This window comes from Triturus cristatus, chromosome 11, assembly GCF_964204655.1.
Source record: "Triturus cristatus chromosome 11, aTriCri1.1, whole genome shotgun sequence".
NCBI lineage: Eukaryota > Metazoa > Chordata > Amphibia > Caudata > Salamandridae > Triturus > Triturus cristatus.
In genome coordinates this window covers 1,122,946,430-1,122,962,907 of record NC_140594.1, presented here as the reverse complement: position 1 = coordinate 1,122,962,907, position 16,478 = coordinate 1,122,946,430, and the positions used below count along the sequence as shown (strand labels likewise).

Genomic DNA, 16,478 nt, shown 5'->3' with positions numbered 1-16,478 from the left:
TCCTAGGCCACTCGTGGCCCCGGGGACCCCATCCCCCGGGGCCTGACCTCTTCGTTGGGGACCGTGGGGGGGGCCCCAATTCCCCCACGGTCCCGTCGGCACCCCGCCTCCTGCGGGAGCCGGCATTGCTTTTCCACAAGGGGAGCTGCTGACATGCAGCTCCCCTTGTGGAAAAGCAATGTGGTTTGTATTTTGTAAGCGAGAGCAGGAAACCTGCTCTCGCTTACAAAATCCAAACCACAGTTTGCTATGACAGGGCAGGAGCCGCACGGCTCCCGCCCTGCTATAGCAAACAGCAGTGTCCCGGGGTGGGCACCCCGGGACACTGCAGGAGCTGGCCCTGGGGGGTGGCGGTCCCCAGGGCCATGAAGGGCTAAGGAGGGGGGCTGTGCAGTCCCCCTCCCAATGTTTGCAAAGCCCCGGAGGTGGTGGTCCCCGGGGCTCGGGGGTCTGTATCGGAACCCCACATTTGCATCTTAGTGCCCCGGGTAGGTGGCGGTCCCCGGGGCGTGTGGGGGGGCCTGAGCCCTTGAGGTCCTTGTGGGACCCCCTGAGCAGGCCTAGGGGGTCAGGGTGTTTCTACCCTGCCCCCTTTTTTTTGTTTTTCGTGTTTGTTTTTCCCTTTTCTTGTGACTCAGTTCTACTGAGTCACAAGATGGCTGCCAACACTTCCTGGTTTGGAGTGTTGACAGCTAATTAGAATAAAGCTCGTGGTCGGGAGAGTGCACGGATCCACCGCGCCTCTAGATATCGATATTTTTATTTTTTTAATTTCTCTGCAACTACTGAACGGATTTACACCATTTAAAAAAAAAGGTCGCTTTCTGAACCAAGTTCTACCTTTTTGCCAAATTTGGGGTCATTCCGTTCAGCAGTTCAGGCCGTAGCCCGTCTCAAAATTTCCTATAGAAATGAACATGGGGAAAATGCGTTTTGGGGCCCCCTTTTTTCTCAGCCCCCGCTTGACAAATCACCCCCAAACTTTCAGGATAGGAGCTGACCTGGATAGACTTTTTTTGGGGGGAGAATTTCGCGACAATTTGTCAAACAACGCCAAAGTTATTAGCAAATCAAAAAATGCTTTTCCTATGGAAACTAGGTTCCTAGGTTCTAACTAGAATATATATATATATATATATATATGTGTGTGTATATATGGCGGCATAGCGCAAAAATATAAAATTAATTAATCTGCACAAAAGAAGAGGTGTCCGTTCCTGCTTTCAGATTCATGTCGCAAATGAATCAACTGAAATAAGGTTACCTGGAAAATATATATATGCTTTAAGACCCCAGAGTTTGCAAATTAGTGTGGCCCACTTGGACCCCCTGGTGTGTGGATATAAACTCTGCGATTCCCTTTCAACAGATGTCACTGAAGTTGTTACACTTCCTATGTATTCTCCTGTCTGACACTTCCTATGTATTCTCCTGTCTGACATTGCATCCTGTAAAATCATTAATGTCAAATTCTCAGGATAACCACAGGCAATTTAAATAATACCATTTGGATATATTCTGTCTAAATCTATTCCATGCGAACATCCTGAAAATCTGTGTGGGTCTGCTTCTCAGAGAGAGTTGTTGCACATTTCTGACTCAGAAATACTGGGAGCAATGCTGGATTAAACCCTGTGGGGGCCCCTATGCAGTCGAAATTTCACCCCCCTCCCCTTAAAAATGATCTCCTAAAACCCACTGTACTGTTTTTTTTTTACAAACTGACAGCTGTCTGAAGAAGAGCTTTTAAGAGACAAACTGTTATGTGAATCTGATGTCTCTGGTTTATGTACTTTAAGTTGTTAATGTGTACATTACATTAATACAGTATTTTCTCTAGAGAGTCTTTAATGTAAAGTTTTCGTTTCTTAGAGTTGATTAATATTTTTCTATCTTTTGGAAACGATACTTAAGGAAGTTTGATTGCAATTTTCTTTCAAGATCAAATCAATATAATTTTATCCGTTGATGCGGGCCCCAAAAATGAGTGCGGCCCATAGGCTGGCGCCTACTTTGCCTATATAGTAATCTGAAACTGCGAATGACCGGTAGTCCCAATAGTGCTTAGGACAGAGGTGTCCAACTTTGTCCATGACGGACTGTTAATTTCAGGATAACCACTGGCTATATAAAGAATCCCATTTGGATATATTCTGTGTAAATTTATTCCATGCGAATTTCCTAAAAACTCTGGCGTGGGTCTGGTCCTCGGACAGCATTGTAGGATTTTTCCGGCTCAGAAGGACTGGGAGGTGATTGTATTGTAATTGCATTTATATAGCGCTTACTACATCTGACGAGGCGTCGAAGCACTTTTCGGCGAGTAGCACGCTACTCCGGGACCCATGGAGGATTAGTGTTGAAGGCAAGTACATTTTAAGTGATGAATGTCAATGCCAGGAAGAAGAGGAGGGCGGTAGAAGTTGATAGAGGTAGTATGCCCAAATGGTGAGGAATTTAGTAAAAGACTTTATTTTATTAGTTTATTTTTCTTTGTTCAGGATACTTTGCAAGGCGAAACCTTTGCAAGATGATTTCTTACACCTGCAAGATATCATTGTTGTAAACATCGACCTTTTTCTTTAAATACGACTTTTAAACCCTATTCACGTGCTGGTCATTTATTACGCACTTCCGCCCAAGACGACTTCAGCCTGTCCGTGATGTCTGCCCTTACAGCCGAAGTGTTGGGCCTCGGTCCGACTCCTCCCCCTGCCCAGGTGCCAGGCCTTACCACTCCAGCAGTCGCAGATAAGTTAAAAGCACCCAAGATTGGTGTGCCTGCCTCCGGCGCTGATTGTCAGCAGCACCTGGGGCGCCCCCAGCCCGCTCGCCACCGGCTCTGGGGCTAATGGGAAGCAATCCATCATATTTTAGTCGGAAAAATCCCATCACGGCGTGTCAGCCCCGCAGTGATATATTTATCTGCAGCCACCTAGGCAATTTCCCTTTTTTTCTAATCAATATATGGCAGTTCAATATGAAAATGAGGATTGTCAGTCTGAAGCTTATTGGAGGGGGAAATTGCTGGAGGACATGACAGGCCGGTCAGATTGCTGGCTCGCCCATCACACTTCAGGAGTGTTTTACTGTTTGTGAAGGTGATTCTACAAGCAGGGCAGGCGGCCATCTTGTTTACTCAGCAAGGACTCCAAGACCGACCAGTTTCCCCAAGGCCTTGAAAGTCTCTTTTCCCAAAGGCCCTGAATCCTACACCCAAATAAAAGATTTATTTAGATAACCAGGAATTTGCATTCATTAAGAATTCATAAAATGTAAGCATAGCTGCCAAGTTTCCCTGGTTCATGTATGATGTCCTGTCCCAGTCTAGATTTTTTCTTTGAATACTGGGACTTGAAGTCAATCAATCAATCAATCATTTGTAGAGCGCACTACATACCCGTGAGGGTCTCAAGGCGCAGGGGGGGGGGCGCTACTGATCGAACAGCCAGGTCTTCAGTTGCCTCCTGAAGGTCAGCAGGTCTTGGGTCTGTGTTAGGCTCAGTGGGAGGGTGTTCCAGGTCTTGGCGGTGAGGTGGGAAAAGGATCTTCTGCTGGTGGTTGTTCTACGGATGCGAGGGATGGTGGCGAGTGCGAGGTCGGCGGAGCAGAGCTGGCGGCTGGGGATGTAGAAGGAGAGTCGTCCATTGAGGTAGGCTGGGCCGGTCTTGTGGAGTGCCTTGTGTGCGTGGGTGAGGTGCTTGAAGGATATCCTCTTGTTGATGGGGAGCCAGTGCAGGTTTCTCAGGTGGGGGGTGATATGGCCGTGGCATGGTACATCGAGGATCAGTCGTGCAGAGGCGTTTTGGATGCGTTGTAGACGTTTGATGAGCTTGGTCGGAGCTCCCGCGTAGAGGGCATTTCCGTAGTCGAGTCTGCTGCTGACGAGGGCCTGGGTGACTGTTTTTCTTGTGTCTGTCGTCCTAGGCTGAGGGGTTGGAGCCGAGGATGAGGACCTCCGTCTTGTCTGTGTTCAGCTTCAGTCGGCTTATCCTCATCCAGTCCACGATGGCCTTCATTCCTTCGTAAAGGTTGGATTTGGCGGTGATGGGCTCCTTGGTGAGGGAGAGGATCAGCTGAGTGTCGTCTGTATAGGAGATTATGTTGAGGTCGTGCTGTCAGGTGACATGTGCGAGCAGGGCCATGTAGATGTTGAACAGTGTTGGGCTGAGGGAAGATCCCTGGGGTATGCCACAGATCTCGGAGGCTTCGGATCGGAATGGGGGGGGAGACGGACGCTCTGGGTTCTGCCGGCGAGGAAGGAGGTGGTCCATTCCAGAGCCTTGTCTCGGATCCCTACGGCGTGGAGGCGTGTGCATAGTTTGCGGTGGCAGACGGTGTCGAATGCGGCAGAGAGGTCCAGGAGGATGAGGGCCATGGTCTCACCGTGGCGACGATAAGGGCAGTCTCGGTGCTGTGGTTGCTGCGAAACCCTGACTGGGAAGGGTCCAGGATTCTGTTTTCTTCAAGTTTTCTTCAAGTTATCGGGTTAGCTGTCTGTTGACGATCTTCTCAATGACTTTTGCCGGGAACGGAAGTAGAGAGATGGGCTAGAAGTTCTTGAGGTCTCTAGTGTCCGACTTTGGTTTTTAGAGTAGGGCGTTGATCTCGGCGTGTTTCCAGCTCTCTGAGAAGGTCGCGGTCTCGAGGGAGAGGTTGATGATGTTGCGCCGGTGGGGTGCGATGGAGCTGCTGGCTTTGTTGAAGATGTGGTGCGGGAGTGGGTCTGACAGGGAGCCGGAGTGGATAGTGCTCATGGTCTTGATGGTGTCATTGAGGCTCACATTGGCCCAGGCTAGCAGGGGGTCATGGTCGATGGTGTGCGGGGATTCTGTTGTGTTGATGTCTGTTGGGGCTGTCTGGGTGTTGAAGCTGTCGTGGATGTCTGCTATCTTGCGGTGGAAAAATGTGGCGAGGGAGTCGCACAGGGCTTGCGACGGCGGGATGTCGTTGGTGTTGGAGCTGGGGTTGGAAAGTTCCTTCACGAAGTTGAAGAGCTCCTTGCTATTGTGTGCGTTGTTGTCGAGGCGGTCTTTGAAGGAGGTCCTCTTGGCAATCCTGATGAGGTGATGGTGGTTGCGAATGGCGTCCTTGTGGGCTGCGTGGCTGTCCGGAGTCTGCTCATTGTGCCATTTCTTCTTCCGTTTCCGGCAGGCTCGCTTGGAGGCTAGGAGTTCTGGGGTGAACCAGCTGGCCCTCTTGCTGGTGTCACTGTGGGAGGGTTTCTTTAGCAGGGCAAGGGTGTTGGCACAGTCCTGTGTTATAATGAAATAAACAAGACTACAGGTCCCAAAATCCAAAGAAAAACCCTGGTGCAGCACATTACGCATGGACCTGGGTGCTTAATTTGTACCGGTGGTTTCCGGTGCTCGGCACCAGTACTTAATTGTCAGCACCGGCACTTATGGCAGCCTGCCACACGGTGGTGATGTTTTTTTGATTTAGAGGTGAGCACAGTAACAGTTGTTTACTAATTCAAAATACATTAAAAATGACAAATACATTGTGGCCAAGCTACATACATGCATAATTTGATATGGAGTAAGAATAAACATGCAGGCCTATGCAGCCCGTGGACATGATTAGATGTCAACAGACACAGAATTATTTTTTCTACTCATTCACTTAACCCTGTGCATTCTGGTAGTTGTAGTTCTGCTAGATCTCAACGACCTCTAGTAAACTCTTGACTTTGTTACATCTGTGAGGACCTTATTCACAATACACGTGTCCTTCAACTCTTTCTTTGTTCTCACTACAACCGTGGGTGGCCGTTCTTTTTCAGTCTTGATACCACAGATCTGGAACGGATTGCTTGAAGGCTTGAGGAAAGGAACCTTCCCTTTCGGAACAGCCTGAAAACTTTTTTATTCCAACAAGCCTGGCAGTAATATGTTAGTACAACTTTCAGGTAAGCGCCAAGAGACCAGTGGTTTTTTGTGCGCTATTGAAGGGCTATTAACATAACATAACACTATGAAAACAGGAGAGCTTGTCAGGGCAGTTCGGTCCATTTCTGTGGAGTACTTCGTTGACCATAAATTGCCACCACCTCCGTCCCATTGTCAGGACCCCATAGGGCAGATTTATCTACACTTATGGCCAGATGTACAACCATTCTAAATTGCGACTCGCAATGTGCGCTCAATTGCGAGTCGCAATTTGGAATGTACAACAGGAGACACTGATTGCGATTCCCAATGGGGTCGCAGAATGCAAGGCTCGTGAATATTAATAAACCACTCACAATTTGTGACCCCATTGGGAATGGCTGGCCCTACCAGGGATGGTGGCCTGCTAGGCTCAGCAGACCTCCATGTCTGGAACTGCTGGTCAATAAAGCATTTTTTTTTTTATGCAGCCCGTTTTCCATTTCATTCTTTAAGGGAAGTTAGTGGTCCCTGGGATCACTGCCTGCCCTTAAAAAATATTTTCAGAGCCAGTCACAAGGAGGAAGGGGTCTTTTGGGACTCCATTACCACCCTCTTGAAGAGGGTGGTAAATTGTGAGTGTTTTCATTAATATATGGCTAGAGACTCACTATTAGGAAGGGAACACCTCTTCCTAATAGCGAGTCGCAAAACGCTATTTTGCGAGTCGCAATTTTTTGCGAGTCGCAAAATAGTGTTTGTACATGGCCATGTAGGTTTTTGCGTGCGCAAATGGGTTGCAAACCTGTTTGCACACGAAAAACTGGTCGTATATCTGGCCCATAGTGCTGCCACAAATAACACAAAGTGACACAAAACATTGAAAGGGTATTTACTTTCCAGCGCGAAACGATTTGCTCTAGAAAACTGTCCTTTTTCCTGGGCAAATAACGGTTTGTTTCACTGTTTGTGAAGGATGCTGCGGTTACGCGGCTTGTACTTTTGCTATCCTGAGTGAGCGCTCGTGTTTTCTGATGCAAAGCCCTTTCTCCTACAGCTGTCAGACTGTGCTTTGTGCCATTAAATAACACTTCTTTGAGGCATGCTCAAAGTTGGGAAAAAGCTATTTATTTGTCCAAACAGTTCATACATTGTGTGAATGCTGCACTATACAGCTCACATCTAATCTGTGAAATGTTTCAAAAAGTGTCTCCGCATATGATTTTGTACTGAGATGGCATACTTCTAGCACAAAAACTGTGTAGGTCATCATGCACCCACCTTTCCACATTTGTGCAAGGTGTGTGCACGGCGCTGTTTGTGCAGCAGCGCAGGGAAAGAGAGCGACCGACCATGTTTTGTAAATATGGCTGTGCTCTGGTCTCTCTCCTGGGCTCAATAGAGCATCCTTGGTTGCTGTGCTGTGTGGCAGGATATTTTACTGCATCTGTTCCATGATTCCAATCCCAGGCGTCCATTAAACAGTCAAGTGCCTTCTAGGAGCTGGGTTCTTGGATTAAAGCAATTTGATTACTGTAAATGGGACTCTATCATAATGGTGCACAGGGGAGCACAGCACTATCTGTCTGGGCTTATTGCTCTGGGGCCATTCATACTTACAGACCAGGCCTCAGACATGTACATGAACCCTTTGGAGGGGACTTAGAGTAACAGACTGCATACAGGGCTCTCATGTTTCCCAGGTCCATGTGTTTATGGCTCATCCTGTCTAGGTGTAATTTGTACTTTGTATTTGACTTGTAGTCCTGATTTTATAATGAGATAAACAGGACTCCAAGTCCCAGTATGCTAAGCAAAAAACAGCACTGGGTGGTCGAATCAGTCACAGACCTGGGTAACTTGAAAGCTCTGTCCATTTTGGGAAAGAGTCTGTGGTCCATGTCTAAAGCAGTGCTTAATTTGAACCAGCGGTTTCTGGTGCTCGACGCCAGAACTTAATTGGTTTCCAGTGCTCTGCACCGGCACTGAATTGTTCTCACCACCAATTTGGTGGCGCTGCTCATTAAATTTAGAGATTAGCAGAAAAACGGTTGTTTATGAATACAATATGTATTAAAAATGACTACACTGTCTCCACAGCCATTCCTTTAGCTTTGGGGACCCGGAATAATCTGAATTGTTGCCCTTGCAGGTGAGAGAGATGGGTAGTAGTTGTTTTGGTACCGCTATAGGCAGTGATGATGGGGCAATGGGTGGTGCAAGCCGCAGTGGCCCCCTGATCAGAGCCCTGGCACTTATTATTTTACAAATTAAGCGATGGTCTAAAGGGAGGCTTGTGTGTGCAGGGAGTGAAACATACAGGGCAGTTTGAAAGCAACATTTCCTGCATATTTGCTGGACTCTTTGTAGTTCATGAAGTAAGTTGGAAAATCAGGAAATATGTTGCAGAGAATGCATTTTTTTTATAATTAGGACGATCACAGTTTGTGCTGAGGTGTGCACTGGAGCAAACAAGGACTAGAGTCATGGGTGTTGGCAGAGTGAAGTGTACAGATTTACTGAACGTGTACATTCGGGGCATTCAAACATCTGTCCAGGGGGTCTTGAAGACGCATGTACAGATGTGCAAATGGCCAACTTACTCATTGAGTTTCTGTAAAGTTGGAATCCCTGAGGGCTTCCACTGAATCCTACTTTTTGCCTTTTCAGCTACAGCACTGAAACAAGAGGTCCTTACGTCTGCCGCGGCCCACCGTCCACATGCGTAGTGCAATGAATAAGGAGCCAAGGGTCTCTTTCCTGGCTCCTGTGTGTTCACTATGGGGCTGACTGCTCACCGATCCGCACTGAAATTGACTGCCAAAAAATATGCTAGTGTTTTTGGATAATAAGAAACATGGGGATTTCATAAACTTTATTCAAAAAAGCAGATTTTAATGAAGGATGGTCCTGTTTTTATTAAAGACAAGGAGGCCAAAATTAAACTGTTTTAACTTTCTACTTTTATTATAGCAACCACAAATCACAGGGAACTACACTTCCCAGAAAACCCTGGGTCACAATCTACAGGTTGAGAGGAAGTAAAAGAACCAATCAGCCACTAACTCAGTCTATATACAGAGGTCACTCGTAAGTAACAGCCTATTCTTGAGATGAAGACAAATTAAACTTTATGAATAAACCAGAAGAACATCAGAAGAAGTTGAAAAACTTGTTTTGACTCCTCACATGTCATATCAGGAATATCCTGGAGTCTGGACGCTTGGCCTTCATATGTGTCCAGTTGAGACAAATCCGTTCGAAGATCCCGGATTTGCAGCAATTGAAGCTGAAAGAATCAAGAATATTTGAATAGAAAATATAGTGGTGGGGAGCAAAACATATGACGAGATACACACAGTGGAAGGCCAAGATTTGCCTCTGTGTCTTCATAAAAACAGGACTTTCCTTCACTATTCTAGCTCTGAAAACCCACATCTATTACTAAATTGCAGTGCTATGTAAATGCTTGTTTAAAGGACATTCACTGCTACCAAAAAGCTACTAGTCAATGCTAAACAATACAATGTCAAGAATGTTTGTACTCTGAACCAATCAGCAGATCTCAGAATGTCCTCTAAACTTGTCTAAGGAAAATGGCTCCTGAAGCCATGTCTCATACAGAGAAATGGGCCACAAATGCTTTTCTATAATGTCAGCTGCAGCAAAAGCAGCAGAAGATCCAGGAACATTATGTTTTTTTAGAAAAATTTACAAAGGAGGTGAAATGGTCTTAAATCTGTATCCTCACAACTGGGGATGAGAAAGAATATAAGGCCTACTGGAGGCTTTCTACATGCCTGACCATCACCAAAGGAGAATAATGTCTCATATACACTTCTGGACTTCAGGATATTTCAAGGAAAAATGAAATTAAGCTGATTAGTGAGGTTACTTTTGCAATGCTGGGCCATGTTTGGAACAGATGCAGGATTATTCCTTATCCCATTTTGAAGAACACATCTTTTTAGCAAGTGTAATATCTACTAACTGTCTGTCATTTTCTGATTAAAGTTTTCTCTGCTGTGAGTTTGTCCTCAAAAGGACCAGGAACCACAGAATAGCTGATCTGCAGCCATTAAGGATCCAGGAAGACTTTTCCTGAGATGTCTAAAAGGATAGGAAACTCATAATGAAAGTGACATTTGCTAAATAAGATAAAACTCCCTTCTGCCCACAAACCAACTCTAAGCTTGCTAAGTTTTCTTAAGCCTTGATGGACCCTGGGCTCCAGGAAGATTGTATGAGGTCAGCAGCTGAAGGTAAAAAGCTCATCAGTGACCACAAATACCTAAAACATCTCAAAACCATCCGCTATCGACTGATAGGATAGGATCTCGTTCTGTGGGGATCTTAAAGGAGGGGAGGGTGCGATGACCGCAATACCAATGCCATTCTGAGAAGACGCCGGAACCAAGCCTGAACCATTCAGAGAGGGGTAATAAGAACCGCCAATACCTTCTGCTTAAGAATCTGGGCCAGGCACCTGGAGATCTTGACAGAAGGATGAAAAGGGTTAATATGTCCAGGGAGCCAGTCTTGCAAAAACATGTCAATCGCTAGAGAAAGAGGATACTGAAAAGGTCGGCCAGTTAGGAGTTCTAATATGGGACAAGAACCATTGGCAAGAGGCCATAATGATAATTCAATGTTTGGAAAACTACTGGATGAAAGCTCCTCTTAGGTACCCGTCGGGAGGACCTACCACCATGTGAATGCCAGGAAGAACTTTTGCCCAAACTAACATATTTAGATGAGGTCAGAGCTCCCAGAATTCCCTTTCTAACCCTACCAAGGGCTTAGACTTGATGCCTCTCCGAGAGTGTATTTATCAGACTGTGGAGATATTATCCATCTGAAAAAGTACAGTGAAATGTGCCTTGTCCTTGGAAAAACTGAATTGGCAAATTACTCTGCAAAAGATCTGTCCAATGTGCATGCATTGACAATACCTTTACAGCTCATGTCTCACCAGTTGAGTACTGGACTCTCTAAAGAACTCAAAGCCACAGACTGGCATCTCACTTTAAGACCAGAACTGAGGATCTGTCGAAGATGGTGCAACCATTCCAAGCAACTAAATGATGTTGCACCATTTCATCTCTTCTCGTGTATCTTTGTATAAGGGAGCTTTATCTCTATATGGGAGACGCTTCTGTAAATGTTTGATCTTGAGATATTAACATGCATGGTAATGAAGGGGTCCTGGAAATATGTCTTAAATATATCTTTAATTTGACCCATCATTCTGGCCAATTGGTTTGAGAAATTTGTGCAAGTGCAACATTATTCTTAATTCTTTTTGATAAGAGTATTCTTGGACTCTGGAAGTTGAAAAATATACTCTTTGAAATCCACAGAGAAACCTGGTCAAACAACATGCTGCAGAAGACGGAGACCTGAGTTTTAAAAAAGACCTTGGGGACATTTTAATTGCGCAAGCGTAATCCGCATTGTTTTGGGAATTTCAAGTTACCCTTGTTTTTCCACCATTATGTCGGTAATTGTCGGTTCACGTACTTACATGCCAGAAGGAGAGTGCCTGTAGTTCGCTGTGGTTTTATTTAATGCGTCCTCATGCCAAACATTGACACAAGAATGCATTTCACGCTAAAATATAGCACAGAATGATGCATTTTCAGTTCACATAATTAAACATCGTTTTGTGTAATTTTGCCATAATTTCCTATTGTTACGTGAAAGCAAATCCCATTACTTTTGCACACCCCTAATTCAATTTGGTTAACTCCCTGTGTGCCACTGAAATTAAAGGACACTTTTGTGTTCCAGACAACTTGTAAAAGAGAAGCAAGATTCCTTGGGGTCTGCCTTCACCATCAATTCACCTAGAAAAAGAACATCCCTGAGATGAACAATCACATCCATTTTGAACATCCAGTTCATTTTTTTTGTTTCTGTTATTTTTTTTACAAGATATGTGGTGGTCACAAATCCCTGAAGATGGAAGAGGCAGGCTCCTCTTGCTCTCTTGGGAAGCAGCTTACCTATAATCTGTAACCGCTCTGATTCTTCTACACAGAAATGAATGGACCTTAAAGAAAAACCTTGAAGCAAAGGAGATAAAAACTAAGTGAAAACCCCTGCAGGGTTTGAAGAACCAAGGCATTCTCTGAAATTGCTGCTAAATTTGAAGAAACAACTATTTTGCAACCAATTAATAGAGTGAAATATGAGATACTTACCTTGAGCAAAACCTCTCCCGTGTCATCTGTTGTAGGGACATTTCTATCCGTTCGCCTTTGAGCGAAGGAGGAGGGTCATTGGTATTGCTGAATTGTTTAGTGCAACAGTTCTTGGACTTGATGGCTTCATCAAAAACATGTTTCCCTGGCTCCTCTCAATACCATTCTTTAGTGAGTAGGATAACTCTTCTAGGCACTGATGCAGGGGCAGCTGTGAAACTGTAGTGCTCAATAGGAGATGGCGGCAATTGACATATTTGATCTTTTTGCCATGCAGTAGGTGTGAGAGAGCAGGATCTGCTTCTTATGGTAACCCCCACTGTTTGCTGATGTTTCACTGTTTTTCCACTTTAGTCTGGCTGGGATCCTGCTATCCAGGGCCCCAGCCTAGCTGCTTCCTCTCTAAATTGATTTCATGTACTTTAGGTACACCACAGATTGGATTCTGGGGTACCCTTATAAGTCCCTAGTATATGGTATACTATATACCCAGGGCATAGGTACCCCAGAGGCCTACCAGGGGCTGCAGCATGTATTGTGCCACCTCTGGGAAGCCATTTAAAATGACACAACAGGTGTGCTACAGCAGCCTGTGTAAGGTGGTGTATGCACCCCTTACTTAGATATAGGTTCCCTATATCTCTCCATATCACTGCACATCAGTCACCCCTATGGCAGGCCTTTTCAATCCTGAAGGCAGGGTGCTGGGTTTTATGTGAGAGGGTGCCCATGCATGAGCAGAGCCCCTCTGCAGCCTTCGGAACCTTTATTCTGGGGTTGTTTGTGATGCAGCCAAACCATATACTCTTAAGTGCATTATAACCTCGCGGTAAATGCTTACTTTGGAATGGCTGCATGGAAACATGTCGTGTTTGGTGTCAAACACCTTGGAATCATACCTCCCCACCAGTAACTGGCGGGTGAGGTATGATTCCACCCTACCAGGGGGAGAACCATGACTTCACTGGTACACCCGGTACCAGCTTCACAGACCCTGGCATCACAAAATGGATGCTGCCAGCCACAGACTCGAGTCTGCCCTCCTTCTGCTGGATGAAACTCCGGCAGGGGAGGCCTGGACAATAGGTTTCCTGTCACAGGGAGGTGTGACCACCTCCCAGACAGGCTTTAGTGTATTGGGGCTGGGTGGGCGCACTCCAAGAGTGCTTTGATGTTTGCACTGGGGGCATATTTGGTTTCCCTGTGCATAGTCCAGCTCAAACCGCTTGCAGGGGCACTCAACCCCTGCTCTGGCGTGAAACTGGACAAAGGACATGGGTGTAGCCACCCCTCTGTCCCGACCCTCCCATAGGTGAGTCCCCAGAGTTTGTCCCACCCCTTCCTTGGGTATAAAGTAGAAACCCTGACTACAGGACTTTAGATTTACCTGGATGAAACTCTTCTACAGAATCCCAGAACTTCTACTATCTACATGATGTTGGATGACCGAAGAATCTCCCTTGGAGTAAAGGAGTTACTCCCCTGAAAGGCAGGCACCAAAGACACATCTATCCGGTTTGCAACTGTTGGACTCTGAAGACTTTGCAACACCGGAGGTGGGTTTCCAAGCTTCGTCGAGGCCGGTCCGTGCTCTCAGCAACCCTGAGATCCAAAGCCATTGTGGGGACCCTGCAACCCGAACCCCTGGACACCGTGCACATTTGCAGCAGCATATGCTTCTTGGCAATCCCTGAGGCTGTGCTTTGGTATACATGTAGTCCAGACCCCGAGCAGTGATTCCTCTTTAGATTGCTGGCGTAAACTCCTCGAGTGACCCGTGGGCTGGTATCTAGTGATTCCTCTTGAGGTCCCTTCGCGATCCCTTGTCCGGAGACTTGTGGGTCCCTGAGAATGGTACTTTAACTTTCAATGGACTTACCTGATTGTTCCAGATGTGCCCTGACTTTCCATTGCTTGGGGAGTCCACAGGACCTTGCTGGTCCACACCAAAGCCGTTTTACTCTCACAGCATGTGTTGCCGTTGCCAAGGCTTGTTGGTCTACAATCTTGACACCGACCCCCCAGCACCGGACATCCTTCGTGGGACAGCTCGCCTGCAGACTGTGGTTGTCATCGACGCTTCCTGGTCTCCGTGGCAGTAGAGTCAAGTTTTACCTCATCGCACCTGAAACACCCGACATCGGTGGGCATTCGTCTATCATGTCCCTGGTCACTGGCAAGTGACCCAGCCTCTGTCCCCTCTGCTTTCAGGTTCTTCACATCTTCGATCCAGGCTTGGATCACACCGGACACTTTTCCTTTCCACGGCAGCAGCACTTTGCAGCAACTCTCCATTGACGTCATCGAAGATTCCCGACACCATTTGACACCTATGCACCCGGCTTCCCTGGGTTAGGTAACACGAGTACTCAAGTGCTCACATGGGTGCTGGCCTTAGAACCTTCTAAGTCTGAAAGGGTTTGCTCTAAGTCCTCTCCTAAGTGTCCTTAAACTCTAAAATTCCAACTGCGACTTTCCCATAGGATTGTACGGAGCTCGCGGCTGTGTTCTCATACTGCACGCGTCCCCCGTGGGTCCCCTGTGTCACTACCATGGGTGGTTCCTTGGGGTCCCAGCGATTCTACGTGCTCTAGGCACTGTGTCTAGTCAAGTCGTGGTTCTTATACCACTTTCTTAATATATGGTTTGGTCTCCCCCTGGGGCCCATTGTATATTGTGCTATTTACTGTCGTTTTAGAACTGTATTATTGTGTGCCTTGCTCTCTAATCTTATAAAGAGGTTAGAAGAGAGTGTTTAGGGGGGCGTGGCTTGGCGCCCGAGATGCATGGCGGCGTTCGGGTGAAGCTCTCCGTGGCGGCTTGGCGGTAACGCGCTTCCTGCATTCTTCTCGCGGAGTGAAGGGCTCTACAAGACGTCGGAACACCTGCTGATCGGTGCGCGACCTCTGCTGCTTCAATTCTATACTGGGAAATGATGTTTTTATTGCCGTGAGTTTCTTTTTGGCAGCCCGCAATATCTCGGCCGCCATTTTGTTTTTTCTATGGACTTGCATTACGGAGCCTTCGCCTCTGTGGAGGCTCCTCCTGATCTTATGGAGCCACTTTAAAGCTGTTCTACCCAAAGTACTTTACATCATTTTGCCTTAGAATATCTTCCCAGATGCTGCTGCCCTCATATCAAACTTTATTCAAAATCTCCTGAGGAAAATAACCATGGCAGCCATTTTGTAATCCACCCCTTATCTCTGCAGCCTACACAGGTGCTCACTGAGATGCAATGTTTGTTTCTTCTCCTTTGCATTAAGGATTACCGCCCACAGTGAGTTACCTCATCAGTTTTTTATTTTTCATTGAAGTGGCCTTTCCACACGATATTTAAGTTGTTGCTGCGCGTTCTGTCAGGACTGTTATATTTTTGAATTTTTTCTGCGACCTCCTTTATTTGTCTCTGGTTGAGCTTGTGCCCGTTTAATCTAGACCCTGCGCTTGGGCTGAATTTTATGGGTAGAACAAAAGGAACTCTTTTCAAACACCCCGCACCTAAACAAATCTTCATCAAGAACTCAAAAATTTTCACTGCCTTCTCCAAACTGGAGGATTTTTCGTTAACTACGCCTCAAGTCTTTGCGACAAGCATGGAACCTTCTCCCTCACCTGCACCTTCTGGAAAATCTGTTACCAAGCGTTTAAAACAAAACCCTCCTTCTCCACCTAAAACAACCTCACCTGTCTCCATGGAGACGCTGTTGGAGGAAATTAGGGCCCTTCGGCCCTTTATGGAGGAAACGAATAACAAATTACAAACTCTTACCGATACTTGGTCTCAACTTGACGCAAGAATTACCGCAGTTGAATCTACTATGTCCTCTTTTAAAGATACCACCTCTAACGTCTCTCAGCTTCAATCTCATGTATCTGCTCTCCAGCGGCAAGTCGAGGACCTTGAAAATCGCAATAGGCGGAATAACCTGCGTATTTATGGCTTGGGGGAAGGGTCAGAAGGATCAGACCCTCCTGCCTTCTTTAAATCTTTTCTTCCTAAGCTCCTTCGTATGCCAGAAGGCACTACACTCAACATCCAACGAGCCCATAGATTAGGCCGCCTTTCCTCGACTGCTTCATCTTCGCAGAGGCCAAGAGGTGTTATTCTATACTTCTTGGAATATACAGATTTGTTAAAGGTTCTATCAGCGGTCAAATCTTCTCAACGCATCACCTGGTCCGGCTCGACCCTGTTTTTTGCACAAGATTACGCCAAGTCTACTGCCAACAGGCGTAAGGCCTTTCTTAATATGAGATCTGACCTCCGCTCCATGGGCGCACGCTATGGTCTTTTTCATCCTTGTCTTTTTAAGGTCACGTAAAATAATAAAACCACAACATATGAAGATCCACTACAACTACAGAGTTTCATAAATTTTAGCAAAACGGGGGCTATGGATTC

At 46.3% G+C, this 16,478-nt stretch overlaps 1 protein-coding gene across 1 annotated transcript in view; it reads left to right on the top strand.

Moving 5' to 3' along the window:
* LOC146786163 (uncharacterized) overlaps positions 1-16,478 on the top strand; it is a 656,587-nt gene that overhangs the window by 447,524 nt on the left and 192,585 nt on the right. The window lies entirely within an intron of this gene.